Source organism: Macaca nemestrina, unplaced genomic scaffold (assembly GCF_043159975.1).
Source record: "Macaca nemestrina isolate mMacNem1 unplaced genomic scaffold, mMacNem.hap1 Scaffold_99, whole genome shotgun sequence".
Classification (NCBI taxonomy): domain Eukaryota; kingdom Metazoa; phylum Chordata; class Mammalia; order Primates; family Cercopithecidae; genus Macaca; species Macaca nemestrina.
The window spans coordinates 108,390-128,721 of NW_027257890.1; the positions used below are offsets into that span (position 1 = coordinate 108,390).

Here is a 20,332-nt window from a genome sequence, read left to right on the forward strand (position 1 = left end):
ACAAAAATTGACAAGGAACTTAAACATATTTACAAGCAAAAAAAACAAACAACCCCATCAAAAGTGAGCAAAGGATATGAACAGAAACTTATCAAAAGAAGACATTTATCTAACCAACAAATATATTTTTTAACAGCTCAACAATACTGATCATCAGAGAAGTGAAAATCAAAACTACAATGAGATACCATCTCACACCCATCAGAATGGTGATTATTAAAAAGTTAAGAAACGATAGATGCTGGTGAGGCAGAGAAGAAAGAGGAACGCTTTTACACTGTTGGGGAAACTGTAAATTAGTTCAACCATTGTGGAAGACAGTATGGTGATTCCTCAAGGATCTAGAACCAGAAACACCATTTGATAAAGACACATGCACATGTAAGTTTATTGCAGCACTATATACAATAGCAAAGACATGAAACCAACCCAAATGCGCTTCAGTGCTAGACTGGATAAAGAAAATGTGGTACCTATACACCATAAAATACTATGCAGTCATAAAAAGGAATGCGATCATGTCTTTTGCAGGCACATGGATGAAGCCATCATACTGAGCAAACTAACACAGTAACAAAAAAATCAAACACGGCATGTTCTCACTAATAAGTGAAAGTTGAACATTAAGAAAACAAGGACACAGTGAGGGGAACAACACACAATACGGCCCGCTGGGGACTGGGGGTGAGGGAAGAGAACTTAGAGGATGAGTCAATAGGTGCAACAAACCATCATGGCAAAGGATACCTATATAACAAACCTGTACGTTCTGCACATGTATCCCATATTTTTTAAATTTAAAAACAGGAAATACTTATGTACATACATACATACATACACACACACATTCTTCCCGGATCTTCATTCCTGGTAAGCCAAGGAACCTGGAGAAACACCAGAATTCTGTCCCTCTGAAAATGCAGGACAGGTCTACCTTCATCAGCAAAAAATTTTGGACCAAATGTGGTAACTGCGGGTCCACCCCACAATGAGTAACTGAAAATTGAGGCAGTATTTCAGATCCAAAAAAACGGATGAAGCAATTTGTGACACATTTGGGTTGTTTTTGCCTTTTCCTACTATGAAGAATGCTAGTAGGAAGAAGGAAGAACGGTGTACAAATATCTGTTTGATTCTCTGCTTTCAGAATCCTTTGCTTGTTTGTGTGTTTGTTTGTTCTTTCCTGAGACAGGACATCACTCCAGTCAGCGAGGCTTTTCCAGTCTGTAATTTTTGTTCTTTCCTTTTGTCAAGTTTTAGAAGATTTTATTTAATTTCTATTGAATTTTAAGGCATTTTTAGATGTGTATTAAAACATTATCTCACATGCTGTGTGTTACATTTCATTTATTTTCATCGTCCCTTTTTTATTTTATTATTTTATTTTATTATAGTTTATATTCTAGGGAATATATGCACAAAGTGCAGGTTTGTTACATATGTATACACGTGCCATGTTGGTGTGCTGCACCCATTAACTCGTCATATACATTAGGCGTATCTCCTAATGCTATCCTTCCCTCCTCCCCGCACCCCACAACAGGCCCTGGTGTGTGATATTCCCCTTCCTGTGTCCAGGTGTTCTCATTGTTCAATTCCCATCCATGAGTGAGAACATGTGGTGTTTGGTTTTCTGTTCTTGCAGTAGTTTGCTGAGAATGATGGTTTCCAGCTGCATCCATGTCCCTACAAAGGACATGAACTCATCCTCTTTTATGGCTGCATAGTACTCCCTGGTGTATATGCGCCACATTTTCTTAATCCAGTCTATCATTGATGAACATTTGGGTTGGTTCCAAGTCTTTACTGTTGTGAATAGTGATGCAATAAACATATGTGTGCATGTCTTTATAGCAGCATGATTTATAATCCTTTGGGGATACAGCCAGTAATGGGATGTCTGGGTCAAATGGTATTTCTAGTTCTAGATCCTTAAGGAATCACCATGCTGTTTTCCATAATGGTTGAACTAGTTGATAGTTGACAGTTCTACCAACAGTGTAAAAGTGTTCCTATTTCCCCACATCCTCTCCAGCACCTGTTGTTTCCTGACTTTTTAATGATCACCATTCTAACTGGTGTGAGACGGTATCTCATTGTGGTCTTGATTTGCATTTCTTTGATGGCTAGTGATGATGAGCATTTTTTCATCTGTCTGTTGACTGCATAAATGTCTTCTTTTGAGAAGTGTCTGTTCATATCCTTTGCCCACTTTTTGATGGGATTGTTTTTGTTTTTGTTTTTTTTTCTTGTAAATTTCTTTGAGTTCTTTGTAGGTTCTGGATATTAGCCCTTTGTCAGATGAGTAGATTGCAAAAATTTTCTCCCATTCTGTAGGTTGCCTGTTTATTCTGATGGTAGTTTCTTCTGCTGTGCAGAAGCTCTTTAGTTTAATTAGATCCCATTTGTCTATTTTGGCTTTTGTTGCCATTGCCTTTGGTGTTGTAGACATGAAGTCCTTGCCCATGCTTGTGTCCTGAATGGTATTGCCTAGGTTTTCTTCTAGGGTTTTTATGGTTTTAGGTCTAACATTTAAGTCTCTAATGCATCTTGAATTAATTTTTGTATAAGGTGTAAGGAAAGGATACAGTTTCAGCTTTCTACTAGCCACTTTTCCCAGCAGTATTTATTAAATAGGGAATCCTTTCTCCATTTCTTGTTTTTGTCAGGTTTGTCAAAGATCAGATAGTTGTAGAAGTGTGGTATTATTTCTGAGGGCTCTGTTCTGTTCCATTGGTCTATAGCTCTGTTTTGGTACCAGTACCATGCTGTTTTAGTTACTGTAGCCTTGTAGTATAGTTTGAAGTCAGGTAGTGTGATGACTCCAGCTTTGTTCTTTTGACTTAGGATTGTCTTGGCAATGCAGGCTCTTTTTTGGTTCCATATGAACTTTAAAGTAGTTTTTTCCAATTCTGTGAAGAAAGTCACTGGTAGCTTAATGGGGATGGCATTGAATCTATAAATTACCTTGCACAGTATGGCCATTTTCACTATATTGATTCTTGATTCTTCCTATCCATGAGCATGGAATGTATGGAATGTTCTCCCATTTGTTTCTGTCCTCTTTTATTTCATTGAGCAGTGGTTTGTAGTTCTCCTTGAAGAGGTCCTTCACATCCCTTGTAAGTTAGATTCCTAGATATTTTATTCTCTTTGAAGCAATTGTGAATGGTAGTTCACTTATGATTTGGTTCTCTGTTTGTCTGTCATTGGTGTATAAGAATGCTTGTGATTTTTGCAAATTGATTTTGTATCCTGAGACTTTGCTGAAGTTGCTTATCAGCTTAAGGAGATTTTGGGCTGAGAGGATGAGGTTTTCTAAATATACAATCATGTCATCTGCAAACAGGGACAATTTGACTTCCTCTTTTCCTAATTGAATACCCTTTATTTCTTTCTCTTGCCTGGTTGCCCCGGCCAGAAGTTCAACACTATGTTGAATAGGAGTGGTGAAAGAGGGCATCCCTGTCTTGTGCTAGCTTTCAAGGGGAATGCTTCCAGTTTTTGCCTATTCAATATGATATAGGCTGTGGGTTTGTCATAAATAGCTCTTATTATTTTGAGATATGTTCCATCAATTCTGAATTTATTAAGTTTTTAGCATGAAGAGCTGTTGAATTTTGTCAAAGGCCTTTTCTGCATCCATTGAGATAATAATGTGGTTTTTGTCTTTGGTTCTGTTTATATGCTGGATTACGTTTATTGATTTGTGTATGTTGAACCAGTCTTGCATCCCAGGGATGAAGCCCACTTGATCATGGTGGATAAGCTTTTTGAAGTGCTGTGGATTTGGTTTACCAGTATTTTATTGAGGATTTTTGCATGGATGTTCATCAGGGATATTGGTCTAAAATTCTCTTTTTTGTTGTTGTGTCTCTGCCAGGCTTTGGTATCAGGATGGTGTTGGCCTTATAAAATGAGTTAGGGAGGATTCCCTCTTTTTCTCTTGATTAGAATAGTTTCAGAAGGAATGGTACCAGCTCCTCCTTGTACCTCTGGTAGAATTCGGCTATGAATCTTTCTGGTCCTGGACTTTTTTGTTGGTAGGCTATTAATTATTGCCTCAATTTCAGAACCTGTTATTGGTCTATTCAGGGATTCAACTTCTTCCTGGTTTAGTCTTGGGAGAATGTATGTGTCCAGGAATTTATCCATTTACTCTAGGTTTTCTAGCTTATTTATGTAGAGGTGTTTTTAATATTCTCTGATGGTACTTTGTATTTCTGTGGGGTCAGTGGTGATATCCCCTTGATCATTTTTTATTGCATCTATTTGATTCTTCTCTCTTTTCTTCTTTATTAGTCTTGCTAGCTGCCTATCAATTTTGTTAATCTTTTCAAAAAGTCAGCTTCTGGTTTCATTGACTTTTTGAAGGGTTTTTTGTGTCTCCGTCTCCTTCAGTTCTGCTCTGATCTTAGTTATTTCTTACCTTCTGCTAGCTTTTGAATGTGTTTGCTCTTGCTTCTCTAGTTCTTTTAGTTGTGATATTAGGATGTCAATTTTAGATCTTTCCTGCTTTCTCTTGTGAGAATTTAGTGCTATAAATTTCCCTCTACGCACTGCTTTAAATGTGTTCAGAGATTCTGGTATGATGTATCTTTGTTCTCATTGGTTTCAAAGAACATCTTTATTTCTGCCTTCATTTCGTTATGTAACCAGTAGTCATTCAGGAGCAGGGTGTTTAGTTTCCATTTAGTTGAGCAGTTTTGATTGAGTTTCTTAATCCTGAGTTCTTGTTTGATTGCACTGTGGTCTGAGAGACAGTTTGTTATAGTTTCTGTTCTTTTATATTTCCTGAGGAGTGCTTTACTTCCAACTATGTGGTCAATTTTGGAATAAGTGCGATATGGTGTTGAGAAGAATGTATATTCTGTTGGTTTGGGGTGGAGAGTTCTGTAGATGTCTATTAGGTCTGCTTGGTGCAGAGCTGGGTTCAATTCCTGTATATCCTTAACTTTCTGTCTCGTTGATCTGTCTAATGTTGACAGTGGGGTATTAAAGTCTCCCATTATCATTGTGTGGGAGTCTAAGTCTCTTTGTAAGTCTCTAAGGACTTGCTTTATGAATCTGGGTGCTCCTGAATTGGGTGTATATATATTTTGGATAGTTAGCTCTTCCTGTTGAATTGATCCCTTTACTATTGTGTAATGGCCTTCTTTGTCTCTTTTGATCTTTCTTGGTTTAAACTCTGTTTTATCAGCGACTAGGATTGCAACCCCTGCCATTTTTTGTTTTCCATTTGCTTGATAGATCTTCCTCCATCCCTTTATTTTGAGCCTATGTGTGTCTCTGCACGTGAGATGGGTCTTCTGAATACAGCAAACTGGTGGGTCTTGTCACCACCAGGCCTGCCCTATAAGAGCTCCTGACTCTTTATCCAACTTGCCAGTCTGTGTCTTTTAATTGGAACATTTAGCCCATTTACATTTAGGTTAATATTGTTACATGTGAACTTGATCCTGTCATTATGATGTTGGCTGGTTATTTTGCTCATTAGTTGATGCAGTTTCTTCCTAGCATCGATGGTCTTTACATTTTGGCATGTTTTTGCAGTGGCTGGTATGGGTTGTTCATTTCCATGTTTAGTGCTTCCTTCAGGAGCTCTTGTAGGGCAGGCCTGGTGGTGACAAAATCTCTCAGCGTTTGCTTGTCTGTAAGGATTTTATTTCTCCCTCACTTATGAAACTTAATTTGGCTGGATATGAAATTCTGGGTTGAAAATTCTTTTCTTTAAGAATGTTGAATATTGCCCCACCCCTCCCTTCTGGCTTGTAGAGTTTCTGCCGAGAAATCCACTCTTAGTCTAATGGGCTTCCCTTTTTTTTTTTTTTTTTTTTTTTTGAGATGGAGTCTCGCTCTGTAGCCCAGGCTGGAGTGCAGTGGCCGGATCTCAGCTCACTGCAAGCTCCACCTCCCGGGTTCACGCCATTCTCCGGCCTCAGCCTCCCGAGTAGCTGGGACTACAGGCACCCGCCACCTCGCCCGGCTAGTTTTTTGTATTTCTTAGTAGAGACGGGGTTTCACCGTGTTATCCAGGATGGTCTCGATCTCCTGACCTCGTGATCCACCCGTCTCGGCCTCCCAAAGTGCTGGGATTACAGGCTTGAGCCACCGCGCCCGGCCATGGGCTTCCCTTTGTGGGTAACCCGACCTTTCTTTCTGGCTGCCCTTAACATTTTTTCCTTCATTTCAACTTTGGTGAATCTGACAATTATGTGTCTTGGAGTTGCTCTTCTAGAGGAGTATCTTTGTGGCGTTCTCTGTATTTCCTGAATTTGAATGTCAGCCTGCCTTGCTAGGTTGGGGGAGTTCTCCTGGATGATATCCTGCAGAATGTTTTCCAACTTGGTTCCATTCTCCCCCTCACTTTCTGGTACACAAATCAGACGTAGATTTTTCCTTTTCCCATATTCCCATATTTCTTGGAGGCTTTGTTCATTTCTTTTTACTCTTTTTTCTCTAAACTTCTCTTCTCACTTCATTTTATTCATTTGATCTTCAATCACTGACGCCCTTTCTTCCAGTTGACCGAGTCGGTTACTGAAGCTTGCGCATTTGTCATGTAGTTCTTGTGTCATGGTTTTCAGCTCTCTCAGGTCATTTAAGGACTTCTTTACATTGGTTATTCTAGTTAGCCATTCAGGAAATCTTTTTCCAAGGTTTTTAGCTTCTTTGCTATGGGTTCGAACTTCCTCCTTTAGCTCGGAGAAGTTTGATGGTCTGAAGCCTTCTTCTCTCAACTCGTCAAAGTCATTCTCTGTTCAGCTTTGTTCCATTGCTGGAGAGGAGCTGCATTCCTTTGGAGGGGGAGTGTTGCTCAGATTTTTAGAATTTTCAGTTTTTCTGCACTTCTTTTTCCCCATCTTTGTGGTTTTATCTACCTTTGGTCTTTGATGATGTTGATGTACAGATGGGGTTTTGGTGTGGATGTGCTTTCTGTTTGTTTGTTAGCTTTCTTTCTAATAGTCATGACCCTCAGCTACAGGTCTGTTGGAGTTTGCTCAAGGTCCACTCCAGACCCTGTTTGCCTAGGTGGCAGCAGTGGAGGCTGCAGAAGAGTGAATATTGCTGAACAGCAAATGTTTCTGCCTGATTATTCCTCTGGAAGCTTCGTCTCAGAGGGGTACCCGGTTGTGTGAGATGTGAGGTGTCAATCTTACCCTAGTGGGGGTGTCTCCCAGTTAGGCTACTCCAGGATCAGGGACCCACTTGAGCAGACAGTCTGTCTGTTCTCAGATCTCAAACACCATGCTGGGAGAACCACTACTCTCTTCAAAGCTGTCAGACAGGGACATTTAAATCTGCAGAGATTTCTGCTGCCTTTTGTTTGGCTATGCCCTCTCCCCAGAGGTGGAGTCTACAGAGACAGGCAGGCCTCTTTGAGCTGTGGTGGGCTCCACCCAGTTTGAGCTTCCCCACCACTTTGTTTACCTACTCAAGCCTCAGCAATGGCAAGCGCCCCTCCTCCAGCCTTGCAGCCTCCTTGCAGTTAGATCTTGGACTACTGTGCTAGCAATGAGGGAGGCTCTGTGGGCGTGGGACTCTCCAAGTCAGATGCGGGATATAATCTCCTGGTGTGACATTTGCTGAGACCCTTGATAAAGGACAGTGTTAGCGTGGGAGTAACCCAATTTTCCAGGTGCTGCGTATCACGGTTTCCCTTGGCTAGGAAAGGGAATTCCCTTCCCCCTTGCACTTCCTGAGTGAGGTGATGCCTCGCCCTGCTTCGGTTGTTGCTCTGTGTGCTGCATTCACTGTCCTGCCCCCACTGTCCAACAAGCCCCAGTGAGATGAACCCGGTACCTCAGTTGGAAATGCAGAAATCACCCGTCTCCTGTGTTGCTCACGCTGGGAGCTGGAGGCTGGATCTGTTCCTATTCGGCCATCTTGGAACTGCCTCTCATCGCTCCTTTAATGAACAAAAGGTTTTAGCTTAGATATCTTCCTGTTTGTCAAGTTTTTCTGATTTTGACTTTTCAAAATATGCTGTCATATACAGGAAACCCTTGGATATAAAATTCCATGAATATTTCTCTTTTCTTGCAGTCATCACTTCGGTGGATGTCATCAATTAATCTCTGGGTTATAGCATGTTTTCTTGAAAGTGTTCTGCAGTCTATTTTGGGCATTGAGAATTTCATCAAACTTAAGTGAATATTTCTACAAATTGAACGCATAGTCCCTTTTGATGCTTTATTATTTGCATATATTGCTTCCACAAGACCATTTCATGCAAAGACTTGTCTTGTCCCCACAGCCAGATCATTGCAACATGATATAGAATCAATTGGTCAAAAATGGGAAGGTTATCTCTGGAATGTCTATTTGACTCCATTGATCTCTCCATTTTAATTAAGACACAATATGCTGTGTTAATTACATAACATCACTGCACATTCTCAAATCAGAAAGTGTAGTTCCAACTTCTTGTCGTTCAATTGCGGAAAGAATGATCTTATCTCCCAGATGCACATGCTTGGAAGTACTTCTCAACACACACACACACTCTCACATCCAGACACAAAGATACAAATACACACACAGACACAAACTGTTTAATACGTACACAATTGTTAACTGGCATTGTTTTACATGAAATAAGGCAAATGTGTAGCCACTGTCCTAACTCAGTTCCACTCCTATCATATTTGCCCATAACACTGATTAGTAAATCTGATTCAACTGTTCTATAATCACAATTTAAGCTGTGTCCATTAAATTCCCTGAGGAATGCAAAAGGATACAACCTAAGACACAAAACTTAATTGACTGCTGATATTTCATTGTTAAATTGGGTAATTGATGGGTAAATGTAGTGGAACCGGTGGGTGGGCATTAGTTATATAAGGGGTGAAGCAGCAAGATACTTCATTATTAAAAGGTGTTTGAAAGAAATTGAAACACAGGAGTGTGTGTATTCAGCTGAAATGATATTAGAAAACCCGGAAATAAATCTCACTTGGGGTGTTAAAAAATTGCATTAGGGGAGATTCTGGGTCAATCGTCCAACTGTGTAAACTGGATCTTGGAAGCAGGATCCCTTTCCTGCAATGAGACTTGTTTATTGGTGGTGGTGTTTCAGTGGAAACGATTTTAGAGAATGGCCCCTTCCTTTTGTGTATCTGCTGATTAGATTTCATGGCTGATTAGATTTCATGGGAAATCTGGGGTTTTAAACTCTATTTAAATGTTAACATAATTCATTCAAATGACAAAAAAATCAACAGGTTCTTTGATGTGGAATCATCACAGATCCCTTTCTTCTTAGGTACAGTTATTAAAGTTGACCTACCAGAGTGAAACAATTATGGAGAATGGCCCCTTCCTTTAGTGTATTTGCTGATTAGATTTAATGGTACATTTATCATTAGGTATAGTGATCAAAGTTGACCTACGCAAGAGTAGAGATGTCCAGGACAGAACTCAGGACTCTGTAGAATCACAGAATCTTGGATGCAACACTGTTCAAGCACATAAATATGCTCATTCAGAGTGTTTCGGTGTGACATGTGTGTGAATTGCAGTGTAATGAGCATGACACGCAGACAGGTTATCAAGTGGACTCACCTCAAAATCAGTTATGGGCATTACAGAACACTGATGCCAAGTTCCCGGATCCAGAGGAAAGAAACTCCAGCGTCCTGTGTAAAGCCACGGCATCTGGATTTCTCATGCTTCTGGGGATCATGCTCCTGAAAATAGTGGCTCCTTCCTCCTTGTGGAGCATCTTTCTCAGCAGCGCTCATTTCTTCTTCCAGGACTCTGTCCAACAGAAAGGGGAAGCCTTCTGATAGAGCACACCTGACCCATGAAAAGAAAAGGGAAAGAAAGGAGGCCAAAGGTCACACTCTCCTCATTCCACCATCCTCCCTAAAATCATCCTGATTTCATGGGCCCTGAGACCGGGGATGCTTCTGTACACCTCGAGGCCTTGCCACCTGGCCTAAATTCTATTCTCTTTCTCATTATCTGAAAAATTTTAAGAAAATCCCTAGAGCCAGGATCTTTATTCCTAGTAAGCCAAAAGTCCCAAAGAAACACCCAAATTCTGTCCCTCTTAGTTTGGGAAACAAGTCTACCTTCATCAGCATGACATTTTCCACCAAATGTGGTAACTGCAAGTCCACCACACAATGCTTAACTGGAATTGGAAGCAACATCTCAGACGATGAAAAATACATGCAACAATCCCTAAGACAAATGGTTTATTTTTCTCTTTCTTACTAAAACAACCGCCAGTTTTAACAATGGTATGCAAATCTCTTTTAGACGCCCTGCTTTTAAATCTCTATGTTTCCTCCTGAGACATGGACTCACTCCCATCACCCAGGCATTTACAGTGTTTAATTCTGGTTATATGCTATTCTCAAATTTACAACTATTTATTTCATCTCTCTCAAATGTTGATCCATTATCACATACGTATTAAAATATTATCTCCCATGCTGTGTGATATGTTGTTTTTATATTCATCCTTTCTTAAATGAACCAAAGGTTTTAGTTGGATTAAATTGTGATTAGTCAAGTTTTCTGATATCATGATTTCTTAAATTGCGGTCATAGGACCTCAATCACTGGAAATAGAATGTCATGAGTATTTCTCTTTACTTGCAATCATAAATACGGGGAATGTCATCAATTGGTATGTCGGTGATTGCATGATTTCCTGAAAGTCTTTCACAGTCTAATTTGGGCACTGAGTATTTCGTCTAAGTTCAGTGCATGTTTCCAACACTTGATGCTTTATGATTTCGGTATATAGCTTCCACAAGAGCATTTCCTGCAAAGACATGTCTTGGTCCCCACTGGTAAGTCATTTCACTCGAACACAGAATCAATAGGCTGAACATGGAAAGGTTATCGCTAGAATACTTATTAGACTGCACGGATTTCTTCTTTGATATTAAGGAAACAAATACACTATGTTATTAACTGTACTTCATTGATGATTCTCAAGTCAGAAAGTACAGGTCTGACTTCCTGTCCTTCAGTGCCTGAAAGGATGATCGTAACTGCCAAAAGCACATAGTTAGAAGCACATCGCAGCTCAAACACACACACACCCAGACATATAAACAAAAACAAAGAAACACTCACATGGGCATGATTCCGCATGCCCACAAGTTCACGCAAGCAAACACATACACACAAACACACACATTGTTTTGTAAGGACAGAATTGTTCCCTACCACTGTTTTAAGTAAACTAACGCATTCCCCAGGAGTTTTAAGTGAACTCCCTGGGGAATACAAGGGGACATACCCTATGACTCATTCTTTAACTGAGCGCTGATATTGGATTGGTGGACCGCGTACCTGATGGGTGGGTGGGGTGTTCGCGGTAGGCGGGGGTGAGTTATATAAGGGCTGATGCAGCCAGGTGGCGCGTCATTTGAAGACTCTCTCGGAAGAGATAGCGTCTTTCTGCAACGTGTGGTCCCAGCAGAAAAAGCTTGTGATCCTTGCTCCTGGCGACATGGAGGCCGATTCACTCCACTTGGGAGGTGAGTGGCAGTTCAACCACTTTTCAAAACTCATATCTTCTCGGCCAGATGCAGCTTTTGCTGAAATTCAGCAGACTTCTCTACCTGAGAAGTCACCACTGTCATCTGAGACCCAAGTCAACCTCTGTGATGATTTGGCTCCTGTGGCAAGACAGCCTGCCCCCAGAAAGAAGCTTCCTCTCAGTAGCAGGAGACCTGCTGCGTTGGGGGCTGGGCTCCAGAATATGGGAAATACTTGCTACTTGAATGCTTCCCTGCAGTGCCTGACATACACACCGCCCCTTGCCAACTACATGCTGTCCCAGAAGCACTCTCAACTTTGTCAGCGTCACAAGTGCTGCATGCTGTGTACGATGGAAGCTCACATTACATGGGCCCTCCACTGTCCTGGCCACGTCATCCAGCCCTCACAGCCATTGGCTGCTGGCTTCCATCGAGGCAAGCAGGAAGATGCCCATGAGTTTCTGATGTTCATTGTGGATGCCATGAAAAAGGCATGCCTTCCCAGGCACAAGCAGGTAGATCATGACTCTGAGGACACCACCCTCATCCACCAGATATTTGGAGGCTGCTGGAGATCTCAAATCAAGTGTCTCCACTGCCAGGGCGTTTCGGACACCTTTGACCCTTACCTGGACATCGCCCTGGATATCCAGGCAGCTCAGAGTGTGAAGCAAGCTTTGGAACAGGTGGTGAAGCCCGAAGAACTCAATGGAGAGAATGCCTATCATTGTGGTCTTTGTCTCCAGAAGGCGCCTGCCTCAAAGACGTTCACTCTACACACTTCTGCCAAGGTCCTCATCCTTGTATTGAAGAGATTCTCCGATGTCACAGGCAACAAACTTGCCAAGAATGTGCAATACCCTGAGTGCCTTGACATGCAGCCATACATGTCTCAGCAGAACACGGGACCTCTAGTCTATGTCCTCTATGCTGTGCTGGTCCACGCTGGGTGGAGTTGTCACAACGGACATTACCTCTCTTATGTCAAAGCTCCAGGAGGCCAGTGGTATAAAATGGATGACGCCGAGGTCACTGCCTGTAGCATCGCTTCTGTCCTGAGTCAACAGGCCTATGTCCTCTTTTACATCCAGAAGAGTGAACTGGAAAGATGCAGTGAGAGTGTGTCAATAGGCAGGGAACCAGGAGCCCTTGGCGCTGAACACAAAGACAGGCGAGCAACGCAAGGAGAGCTCCAGAGAGAACCCTGCCTCCAGGTACCTGACTTGGAGGAGCACTTGGTGGAAAGAGACACTCAGGAAAGCACCTTAGACCATTGGAAGTTCCTCCAAGAGCAAAACAAAACCAAGCCTGACTTCAACGTCAGAAAAGTCGAATGTACCCTGCCTCCCAACGTGCTTGTGATTCATTCATCAAAATACAAGGGTGGGATGAACAACCGTCATCCTGAACAGCAAAGCTCCCTGCTGAACCTCTCTTCAAGGAACCTGACACCTTAGGAGTCCATGAACACTGACACACTTACTTCTCTGCAAGGGAGGACCAGGAGATCCAAAGGGAGGAACAAACACAGCAAGAGGGCTCTGTTTGTGTGCCAGTGATCTCAGGAAAAGTCTCCACCCAAACGCAGGAGTGCATGCGCACACACACTGACACACACACACATACACGTACACACACACACACCCACGAGGGGGTTCACGCACGCACACACACACACCATCACATCACATACACAGTCAATCCGACATAAAGTAATGAGGAGCCCAGGTTTCTGTCTACACAAGAGGGACAACTGGATAGTGATGGCTGCGTTTCAGGATGAGCCCAGACATGGCAAACATCGAGTTTTGCAGTCGTGAGTCTTCTGAACCTGTGGAGGCAGTGTCTGTGTGTTTGTGTTCATGGTAGATGACATTCAGTGTGAATTTCTGAATATGACATATTGCGGTGTAGGATTGCGCATGAGGTTATTGCAGGGGACGGGGTTGACTATTTTCTCTTGGGGTGTGTTTCATTCGTCAGTTGTTGGTGAGCACCAGAAGTTGAAATGTTGCGAACGTGGGACTTCTGTGGATCCTTCTCCCTACCTTGAGTAGTGGAAACTGGGACGCATTTGAAGAGAGGAAGGGTGTTCTTCTTTTGAACCTGCCTCGCCGTTTTTACATTGCTTGTTGAATGGACCTCAGGCACCCTAGGACTTGTGCCCTTGGTGGAACCCACAGAATGCTGGAGACAGACAGGCAGACACACTTGCCTATTGAATGCTGTCCATTTCCAATGAATTGAAGCAGAAAATCATCCCACTGGTATGTGAGTCATTTGGAAGTAAGTCGTATTGATAATAAAGGAAATCAAACACAGGAGCGTGTGTGTATTCAACTAAAATAAAATCAGCAAGTACTGAAATAAATCTCATTTGGTGTGTATCAAAATGGCATTTGGGAGATTCCGGGTCAATCGTCCAGCTGCAAAAGGTGCATCTCTGAAGCACAGTCCCTAAGCTGCAATGAGACTTGTTCATCCGAGGTGGTGTTGCAGTGGAAATGATTGTGGGAAATGGCCCCTTCCTTTTGTGTATTCGCTGATTGGATTTCAGGCTCCGTTTCTCGTTCGGTACAGTGATCCAAGTTGACCAACCCGAGAGTAAAGATGTCGAGGGCATAACTCAGGGCTCCGTACAACCACAGAATCTTGGGTGCAACCCTGCTCAAGCACACAAATGTGCGTATTAACAGTGTCTCTGTGTGACGTGTGTGCAAAGTACAGTGTGATGAGCATGACTGGCAGACAGTATGTTGCCATCGTATGTCCCCAACCACCGGAAATAGAATGTCATGAGTATTTGTCTCTTCTTGCAATCATAAATTCGGGGAATGTCATCAATCAGCCGGTCGGTGATTGCATGATTACCTGAAAGTCTTTCACCGTCTAAACTGTGCATTGAGTATTTCGTCTAACTTCAGTGCATGTTTCCAACACTCGATGCTTTATTATTTGAGTATCTAGCTCCCACCAGAGCCCTTCCTGCAAAGACTTATCTTGTTCCCCACTGGCAAGTCATTTCACTCGGATATAGAATCAAGAGCCTGAACATGGAAAAAATCAAGAGGCTGGAATGTCTATTGGATTCCCCGGATCCCTACACACACACACACGCACACAGGTGTACAGTCATTTCTACATAACATAATGTGGTCCTCAGGTTTTTGTCTATGTAAAAGGGACAACTGGTTAGTGATGGCCGCATTTCAAGATGATCCCATATCTAATATGTTGTTGTGGAGTTGTGAGTATTCTGATCATGTGAAGGGACTGTCTCTGTGCATGTGTTTTCACAGTAGATGACATCCTGTGTGAATATCTGTAGACTACATTTTGAGGTGTAGGTTTTCCCCTCAGGTTACTGGATGAATTTGAATTTATTGTTCTGTCTTGGTTTGTTTTGATTAGTCAATTGGTAGGCGAGAGTAGGTGAAATTTTGCTAAAGTGGGATATAGGTGAATCATTCTCGTGAATGTGAATAATTGAGACTAGGATGCATTCGTAACATTTGAAGGGTGTTCTTACTTTTTATTCCAACTTATTTGCATTTGTTTTCAACTGATCTCAGGTGCCCTGGGTAGAACCTAGGTAATTCTTGGAACAGACAAACAGATGCTGCTAATTTTATGGTGTGAGTTTAAGTTTAATTTAAAGGGAAAATTTTCTCACCAGTATGTAATTCATTTTCAAATAAGTTATACTTATCATCAATGGAATAATACACAACACACTGAAATGTGTGAGTATGAAACTACAGTCAAATTAGAAAGTTCTTAAATAAACTGCATTTCATGAGTAAGGGATGGAATTTTCAGAAATTCGAGATCAACTATCCAGCTGTGAAATCTGTGTCTTTGAAGCAGTATCCCTGTCCTGAGAGTTATTTTTTCTGGTGGTATTTCAGTGGAAACTACTTTGGGGAATAGCCCCTTCACTTTTTATATTTGCTTGTTACTTTTCATTGTAAATCTGCGTTTTTAAACTGTATTTAAATGTTAATAGAATCCATCCCAATAAAACATAACCAACAGATCTTCTCATTTCTAATCATCACAGATCAATCTCTTGTTAGTTATGGTGATCAGTTTACTTACCTGAGAGTAAATGACACCTGGGCAGAACACAGGGCTCCATAGAAGTACAGAATCTTGGGTCCAACCCTGTCCAAGCATCAAAATGTGTATATTAACAATGTGTCTGTGTGAATTGTGTGTCAAGTAAACGGAGTTTAGTAAAACTTCCAGTAGATTATTAATTTGGCTCACTTAGTAATCAGCGAATGAGCTTTACAGAGTATCAATGACCAGTGTCTACCCCGTAGAGATAAGAACTTCCAATGTCTTGTGTGAAACCATGGCATCTGGATTGCTCATGATTCTGAAGATAATTCTGTCCCCCATGGTTTCAGAATCACTGCAGGAGGTGGAAACAGATAACACATCAGTCCCTTGCTCTCTCTGCTCTCTTCACTCAGGAAAAGTCTCACTGGGACCAAGGAAAATCCTATCGTTTCCTAGGGAGAAAGATTTTTCTCAGGAGAGAAAATGGTGACTCCTTCCTCCCTGTTGAGCCTCTTCCTCAGGATTGCCCCTTTGTCTCTCCAGGACTCTGTTCATCAGACCTGAGATGCCCCCTGGTTGAGCACATCTGGCCTATGAACAAATAAGGGGAAGGAATGGTTCCAAAGACTGTACTATGCTCACTCCACCATCCCCTCTGAAACTATCCTGACTTCATGAGCCTTGGGTCAGAAGCTGTTTCTTTATATCTCTAGGCTTTGCCTCACAGCCTAAACCCTGCCCCATTTCCTACATCTTGTAAATTTTGACAAAACCTGTAGAGTCTAGATCTTTATTCCTGACAGGGCAAAGGGAGACACACCAGAATTCTGTCCCTCTGAGACTGCAGGACATCTCAGCTTCCATCAACATGAAATTTTGCATCAAATATAGTTACTGCAGGTCCACCTCACAATGAGTAATGGAAGTTGAGACAACATCTCAGACCCTGTACAGTTTTTGACCAAGCTCATTTAGTTTGGCAATGCTTTTACTCTATAAATCAGTTGTGAAAACACTTAGGATTCATGTTATTTAGTCTTTTAATCAGTCTGTTCTTATTTTCAATGTATTTACTACACATTAGCTTAATATTTCTGATAAACTTTGTTGCAAAATTCTCAATATAATAGTGGCAAACCAAATCCAGCAATACATCAAAAAGCTTATCCACCAAGATCAAATCGGCCTCATCCCTTGGGTGCAAGGCTGGTTCAACATATGCAAATCAATAAATGTAATTCACCACATAAACAGAACTAAAGGCAAAAAACCCATGATTATTTCAGTTGACTCAGAAAAGGTCTTTGATAAAATTCAACATTCCTTTATGCTAAAAACTCTCATGAAACTAGGTATTGATGGAGCATGCCTCAAAATAATAAGCGCCATTTATTACAAACCCACAGTCATTATCATATTGAACAGGCAAAAGCTGGAAGTATTCCATTTGAAATTTGGCACAAGGCAAGGATGCCCTCTCACCACTCCTATTCAATATAGTGTTGGAAGTTCTGGCCAAGGCAATCAGGCAAGAGAAAGAATAAAGCATATTCAAACAGGAAGAGAGGAAGTTGGACTTTCTTTTCTTGCAGATGGCATGATCCTATATCTATAAAATCTCATCACCTCAGCCCAAAAGATTCTTAAGCTACAAGTAACTTCAGCAAAGTCTCAAGATACAAAATCAGTACGCAAAAATCTCAAGCATTCTTATACACCAACAATAGACAAGAAGAGAGCCAAATCACAAATGAATTCACATTTACAATTGCTACAAAGAGTATAAAATACCTACCTAGGAATACAGCTAACAAGGCAAGTGAAGGACCTCTTCAAGGAGAACTACAAACCACTACTCAAGGAAATAAGAGAGGACACAAACAGATGGAAAAACATTCCATGCTCATGGGTAAGAAGAATCAATATCATGAAAATGGCCATACTTCCCAAAGTAATTCGTAGATTCAGTGCTATTCCCATAAACTACCATGGACATTCTTTACAAAATTAGAAAAAACTACTTCAGAATTCATATGAAACGAAAAAAGAGCCCATATACCCAGGACAATCCTAAGTAAAACTAACAAAGCTGGAGGCATCCTGCTACCTGACTTCAAACCATATTACAAGGCTACAGTAACCCAAACAGCATGGTAGTGGTACAAAACAGACACATAGACCAATGGAATGGAATAGAGATATCAGAAATAAGACTGCACATCTACAACCATTTTATTTTGGATGAAAACAAACAATAGGGAAAGGATTCCCTATTTAATAATAAATGGTGCTGGAAAAACTATCTAGACATATGCAGAAAACTAAAACTGGACCCTTCCTTATACCTTATACAAAAATGAACTGAAAATGGATTAAAGATTTAAATGTAAAACCCAAAACTATAAAAATCCAACCCCATATAAAAGTGGGCAAAAACTGGGTGCAGTAGCTCATGCCTGTAATCCCAGAAGTTTGGGAAGGTGAGGTGGGCAGATAACTTGAGGCCAGGAGTTCAAGATCAGCCTGGTCAACCTGGTGAAACTCAGTCTCTACTCAAAATACAATAAATTAGCCAGATGTGGTGGCAGGTGCCTGTAATCCCAACTACTCAGGAAGCTGAGACAGAAGAACCACCTGAATCTGGGAGGTAGAGGTTGCAGTGACCCGAGATTGTGCCACTGAACTCCACCCTGGGTGACACAGCAAGACTCTGTCTTAAAAAGCGAAAATAAAAATATTTTTAAAAGTGGGCAAAGGATATGAACAGACACTTATGCAGCCAACAAACATATGGAAAAAAAAGCCCAACGTTACTGATCATTAGAGAAATACAAATCAAAACCACAACCACAGTGAGATGCCATCTCATGCCAGTCAGAATGGCGATTATTAAAAAGTCAAGAAACAACAGATGCTGGTGAGACTGTGGGGAAACAGGAACACTTTTACACTGTTGGAGCGAATATAAATTCAAACGCTGTGGAAGACAGTGTGGTGATTTTTCAAAGACCTAGAATCAGAAATACCATTTGACCCAGCAATGCCATTACTGGGTATATACCCAAAGGAATATAAATTCTTGTATTATAAAGATACTTGCATGCATATGTACATTGCCACACTATTCACAATAGCAATGACATGGAATCAACCCAAATGCCCATCAGTGACAGACTGGATACAGAAAATGTGATACATATACACCATGGAATACTATGCAGCCATAAAAAGGAATGAGATCATGTCCTTTGCAAGGACATGGATGAAGCTGGGAGCCATTATTCTCAGCAAACTAATGCAGGAACAGAAAACCAAATACACATGTTCTCACTTACAAGTGGCAGATGAACAATGAGAAAACATAGACACAGGGAGGGTAACAACATACACTGGAGCCTGTCTGGGGGTGCGGAGGGAGTGCGTCAGAATAAATAGCTAATCCATGTGGAGCTGAATACCTAGGTTACGGGTTGATAGGTACAGCGAACCACCATGGCACACACTTACCTATGTAAAAAACCTGCACGTCCTGCACATGTATCCTGGAACTTAAAATGAAATAAAATAAAATTTTTAAAAACTTTATTTTTTCTAAGTCGTGTTTGCAATTTTCAATGTGAACTTTCTAGTAGACATTTATCATATATAGAATTATATAGTTGATTTTTGAACAACTATGGGTCTGCCATTCTTTAAAATGCAAATTCTTTATGAGTGTGTGTATATGTACACATATGTGTGTATATATATTTGTGTGTGTATATATATGTGTACGTGTGGGTGTGTGCAGATAGATAGATAGATAGATAGATAGATAGATAGATAGATAATGCTCCTGGTCTTCTGTTTGAGTAGGCTGAGAAGGAGGACGGGGAGGAGTGATTGTTCTTGCAGTCTCAGAGGTAGCTAGGTGGAAGAGAATCTGTACAAATGAACACATGAAGTTCTCATTTGTAAGTGTGATTTAAATAATTGTACACCTGGACATAGAAGTGGAATGATAGACACTAGAGATCTGGAAGGGTGAGAGGGTGGGAGGGGCAAATAATAAACAATGGTTCAGATATCTGGATTCCTTGATCCCAAATGGTGTACAATTATTTCTCTTTAATTTGTGTCCATTTACCAGCAAGTTTGAGAGGAGTGAGCCAAGCTCAGAAAGGCATTCAGCTCTAAAATCAGATGTGCATGGCAATGGGCAGAAGTACCCTCTCCCTTTCTCAGAACAAATCCAAGCTTCCTTTATACTCCTTACGTACAGGAAAGTTATGTTCCAAAATGTATTTCTGCTGGAGGCAAAACATTTTATATTTTATGAAAAAAAAAACTTGTAACTTGGTAAAACTTAGAAATTAATATTGGAAAAACAGTAGGGCACTCTCTTTGGGACTTAATCTTTGAGACACTTCAGCAGCATATACAGCTTGTAATTCGTCCTGAGAAAATCCAGATAGTATAAACTTGAGAATGTTCATGAGGAACGGAAAAGTACACATTTACTCACATATTTTACATTAAAATTTATCAAGGGTATAAATTCAAAAATCTGTTTTACTATGAACGTTCATATGAAAGTACAGACATTCACCTAAATTTTCCTGAAATTATTTAAAAATTAATTTGTCATTGGTAACAGAAACTTCCAAACATCTCCTTTTTACAAGTTTCATTATCCATATTTTCTCTAAAATATTCAGAAGTAGAAAAAAAAATATAGATTAAAATAGCTCATATTTTTCAAATTTAAAATAATTGTTCAG

The 20,332-nt window shown here is 40.8% G+C and overlaps 1 protein-coding gene across 7 annotated transcripts in view; it reads right to left on the reverse strand.

Moving 5' to 3' along the window:
- LOC139355333 (uncharacterized) overlaps positions 1 to 20,332 on the reverse strand; it is a 74,267-nt gene that overhangs the window by 38,764 nt on the left and 15,171 nt on the right. For 4 of the 7 annotated variants that reach the window (XM_071090487.1, XM_071090486.1, XM_071090485.1 and 1 more), the window contains exons 3-4: positions 15,606 to 15,671; positions 9,568 to 9,801 (exon numbers count right to left, since the gene is read on the reverse strand). The gene's annotated coding sequence lies outside the window, so the exon portion shown is untranslated. Of the gene's footprint in view, positions 1 to 7,803; positions 7,910 to 9,567; positions 9,802 to 14,378; positions 14,555 to 15,605; positions 15,672 to 20,332 lie in introns of all 7 variants that reach the window. The other 3 variants (XM_071090488.1, XR_011619303.1, XM_071090489.1) reach the window with 3 other exon arrangements.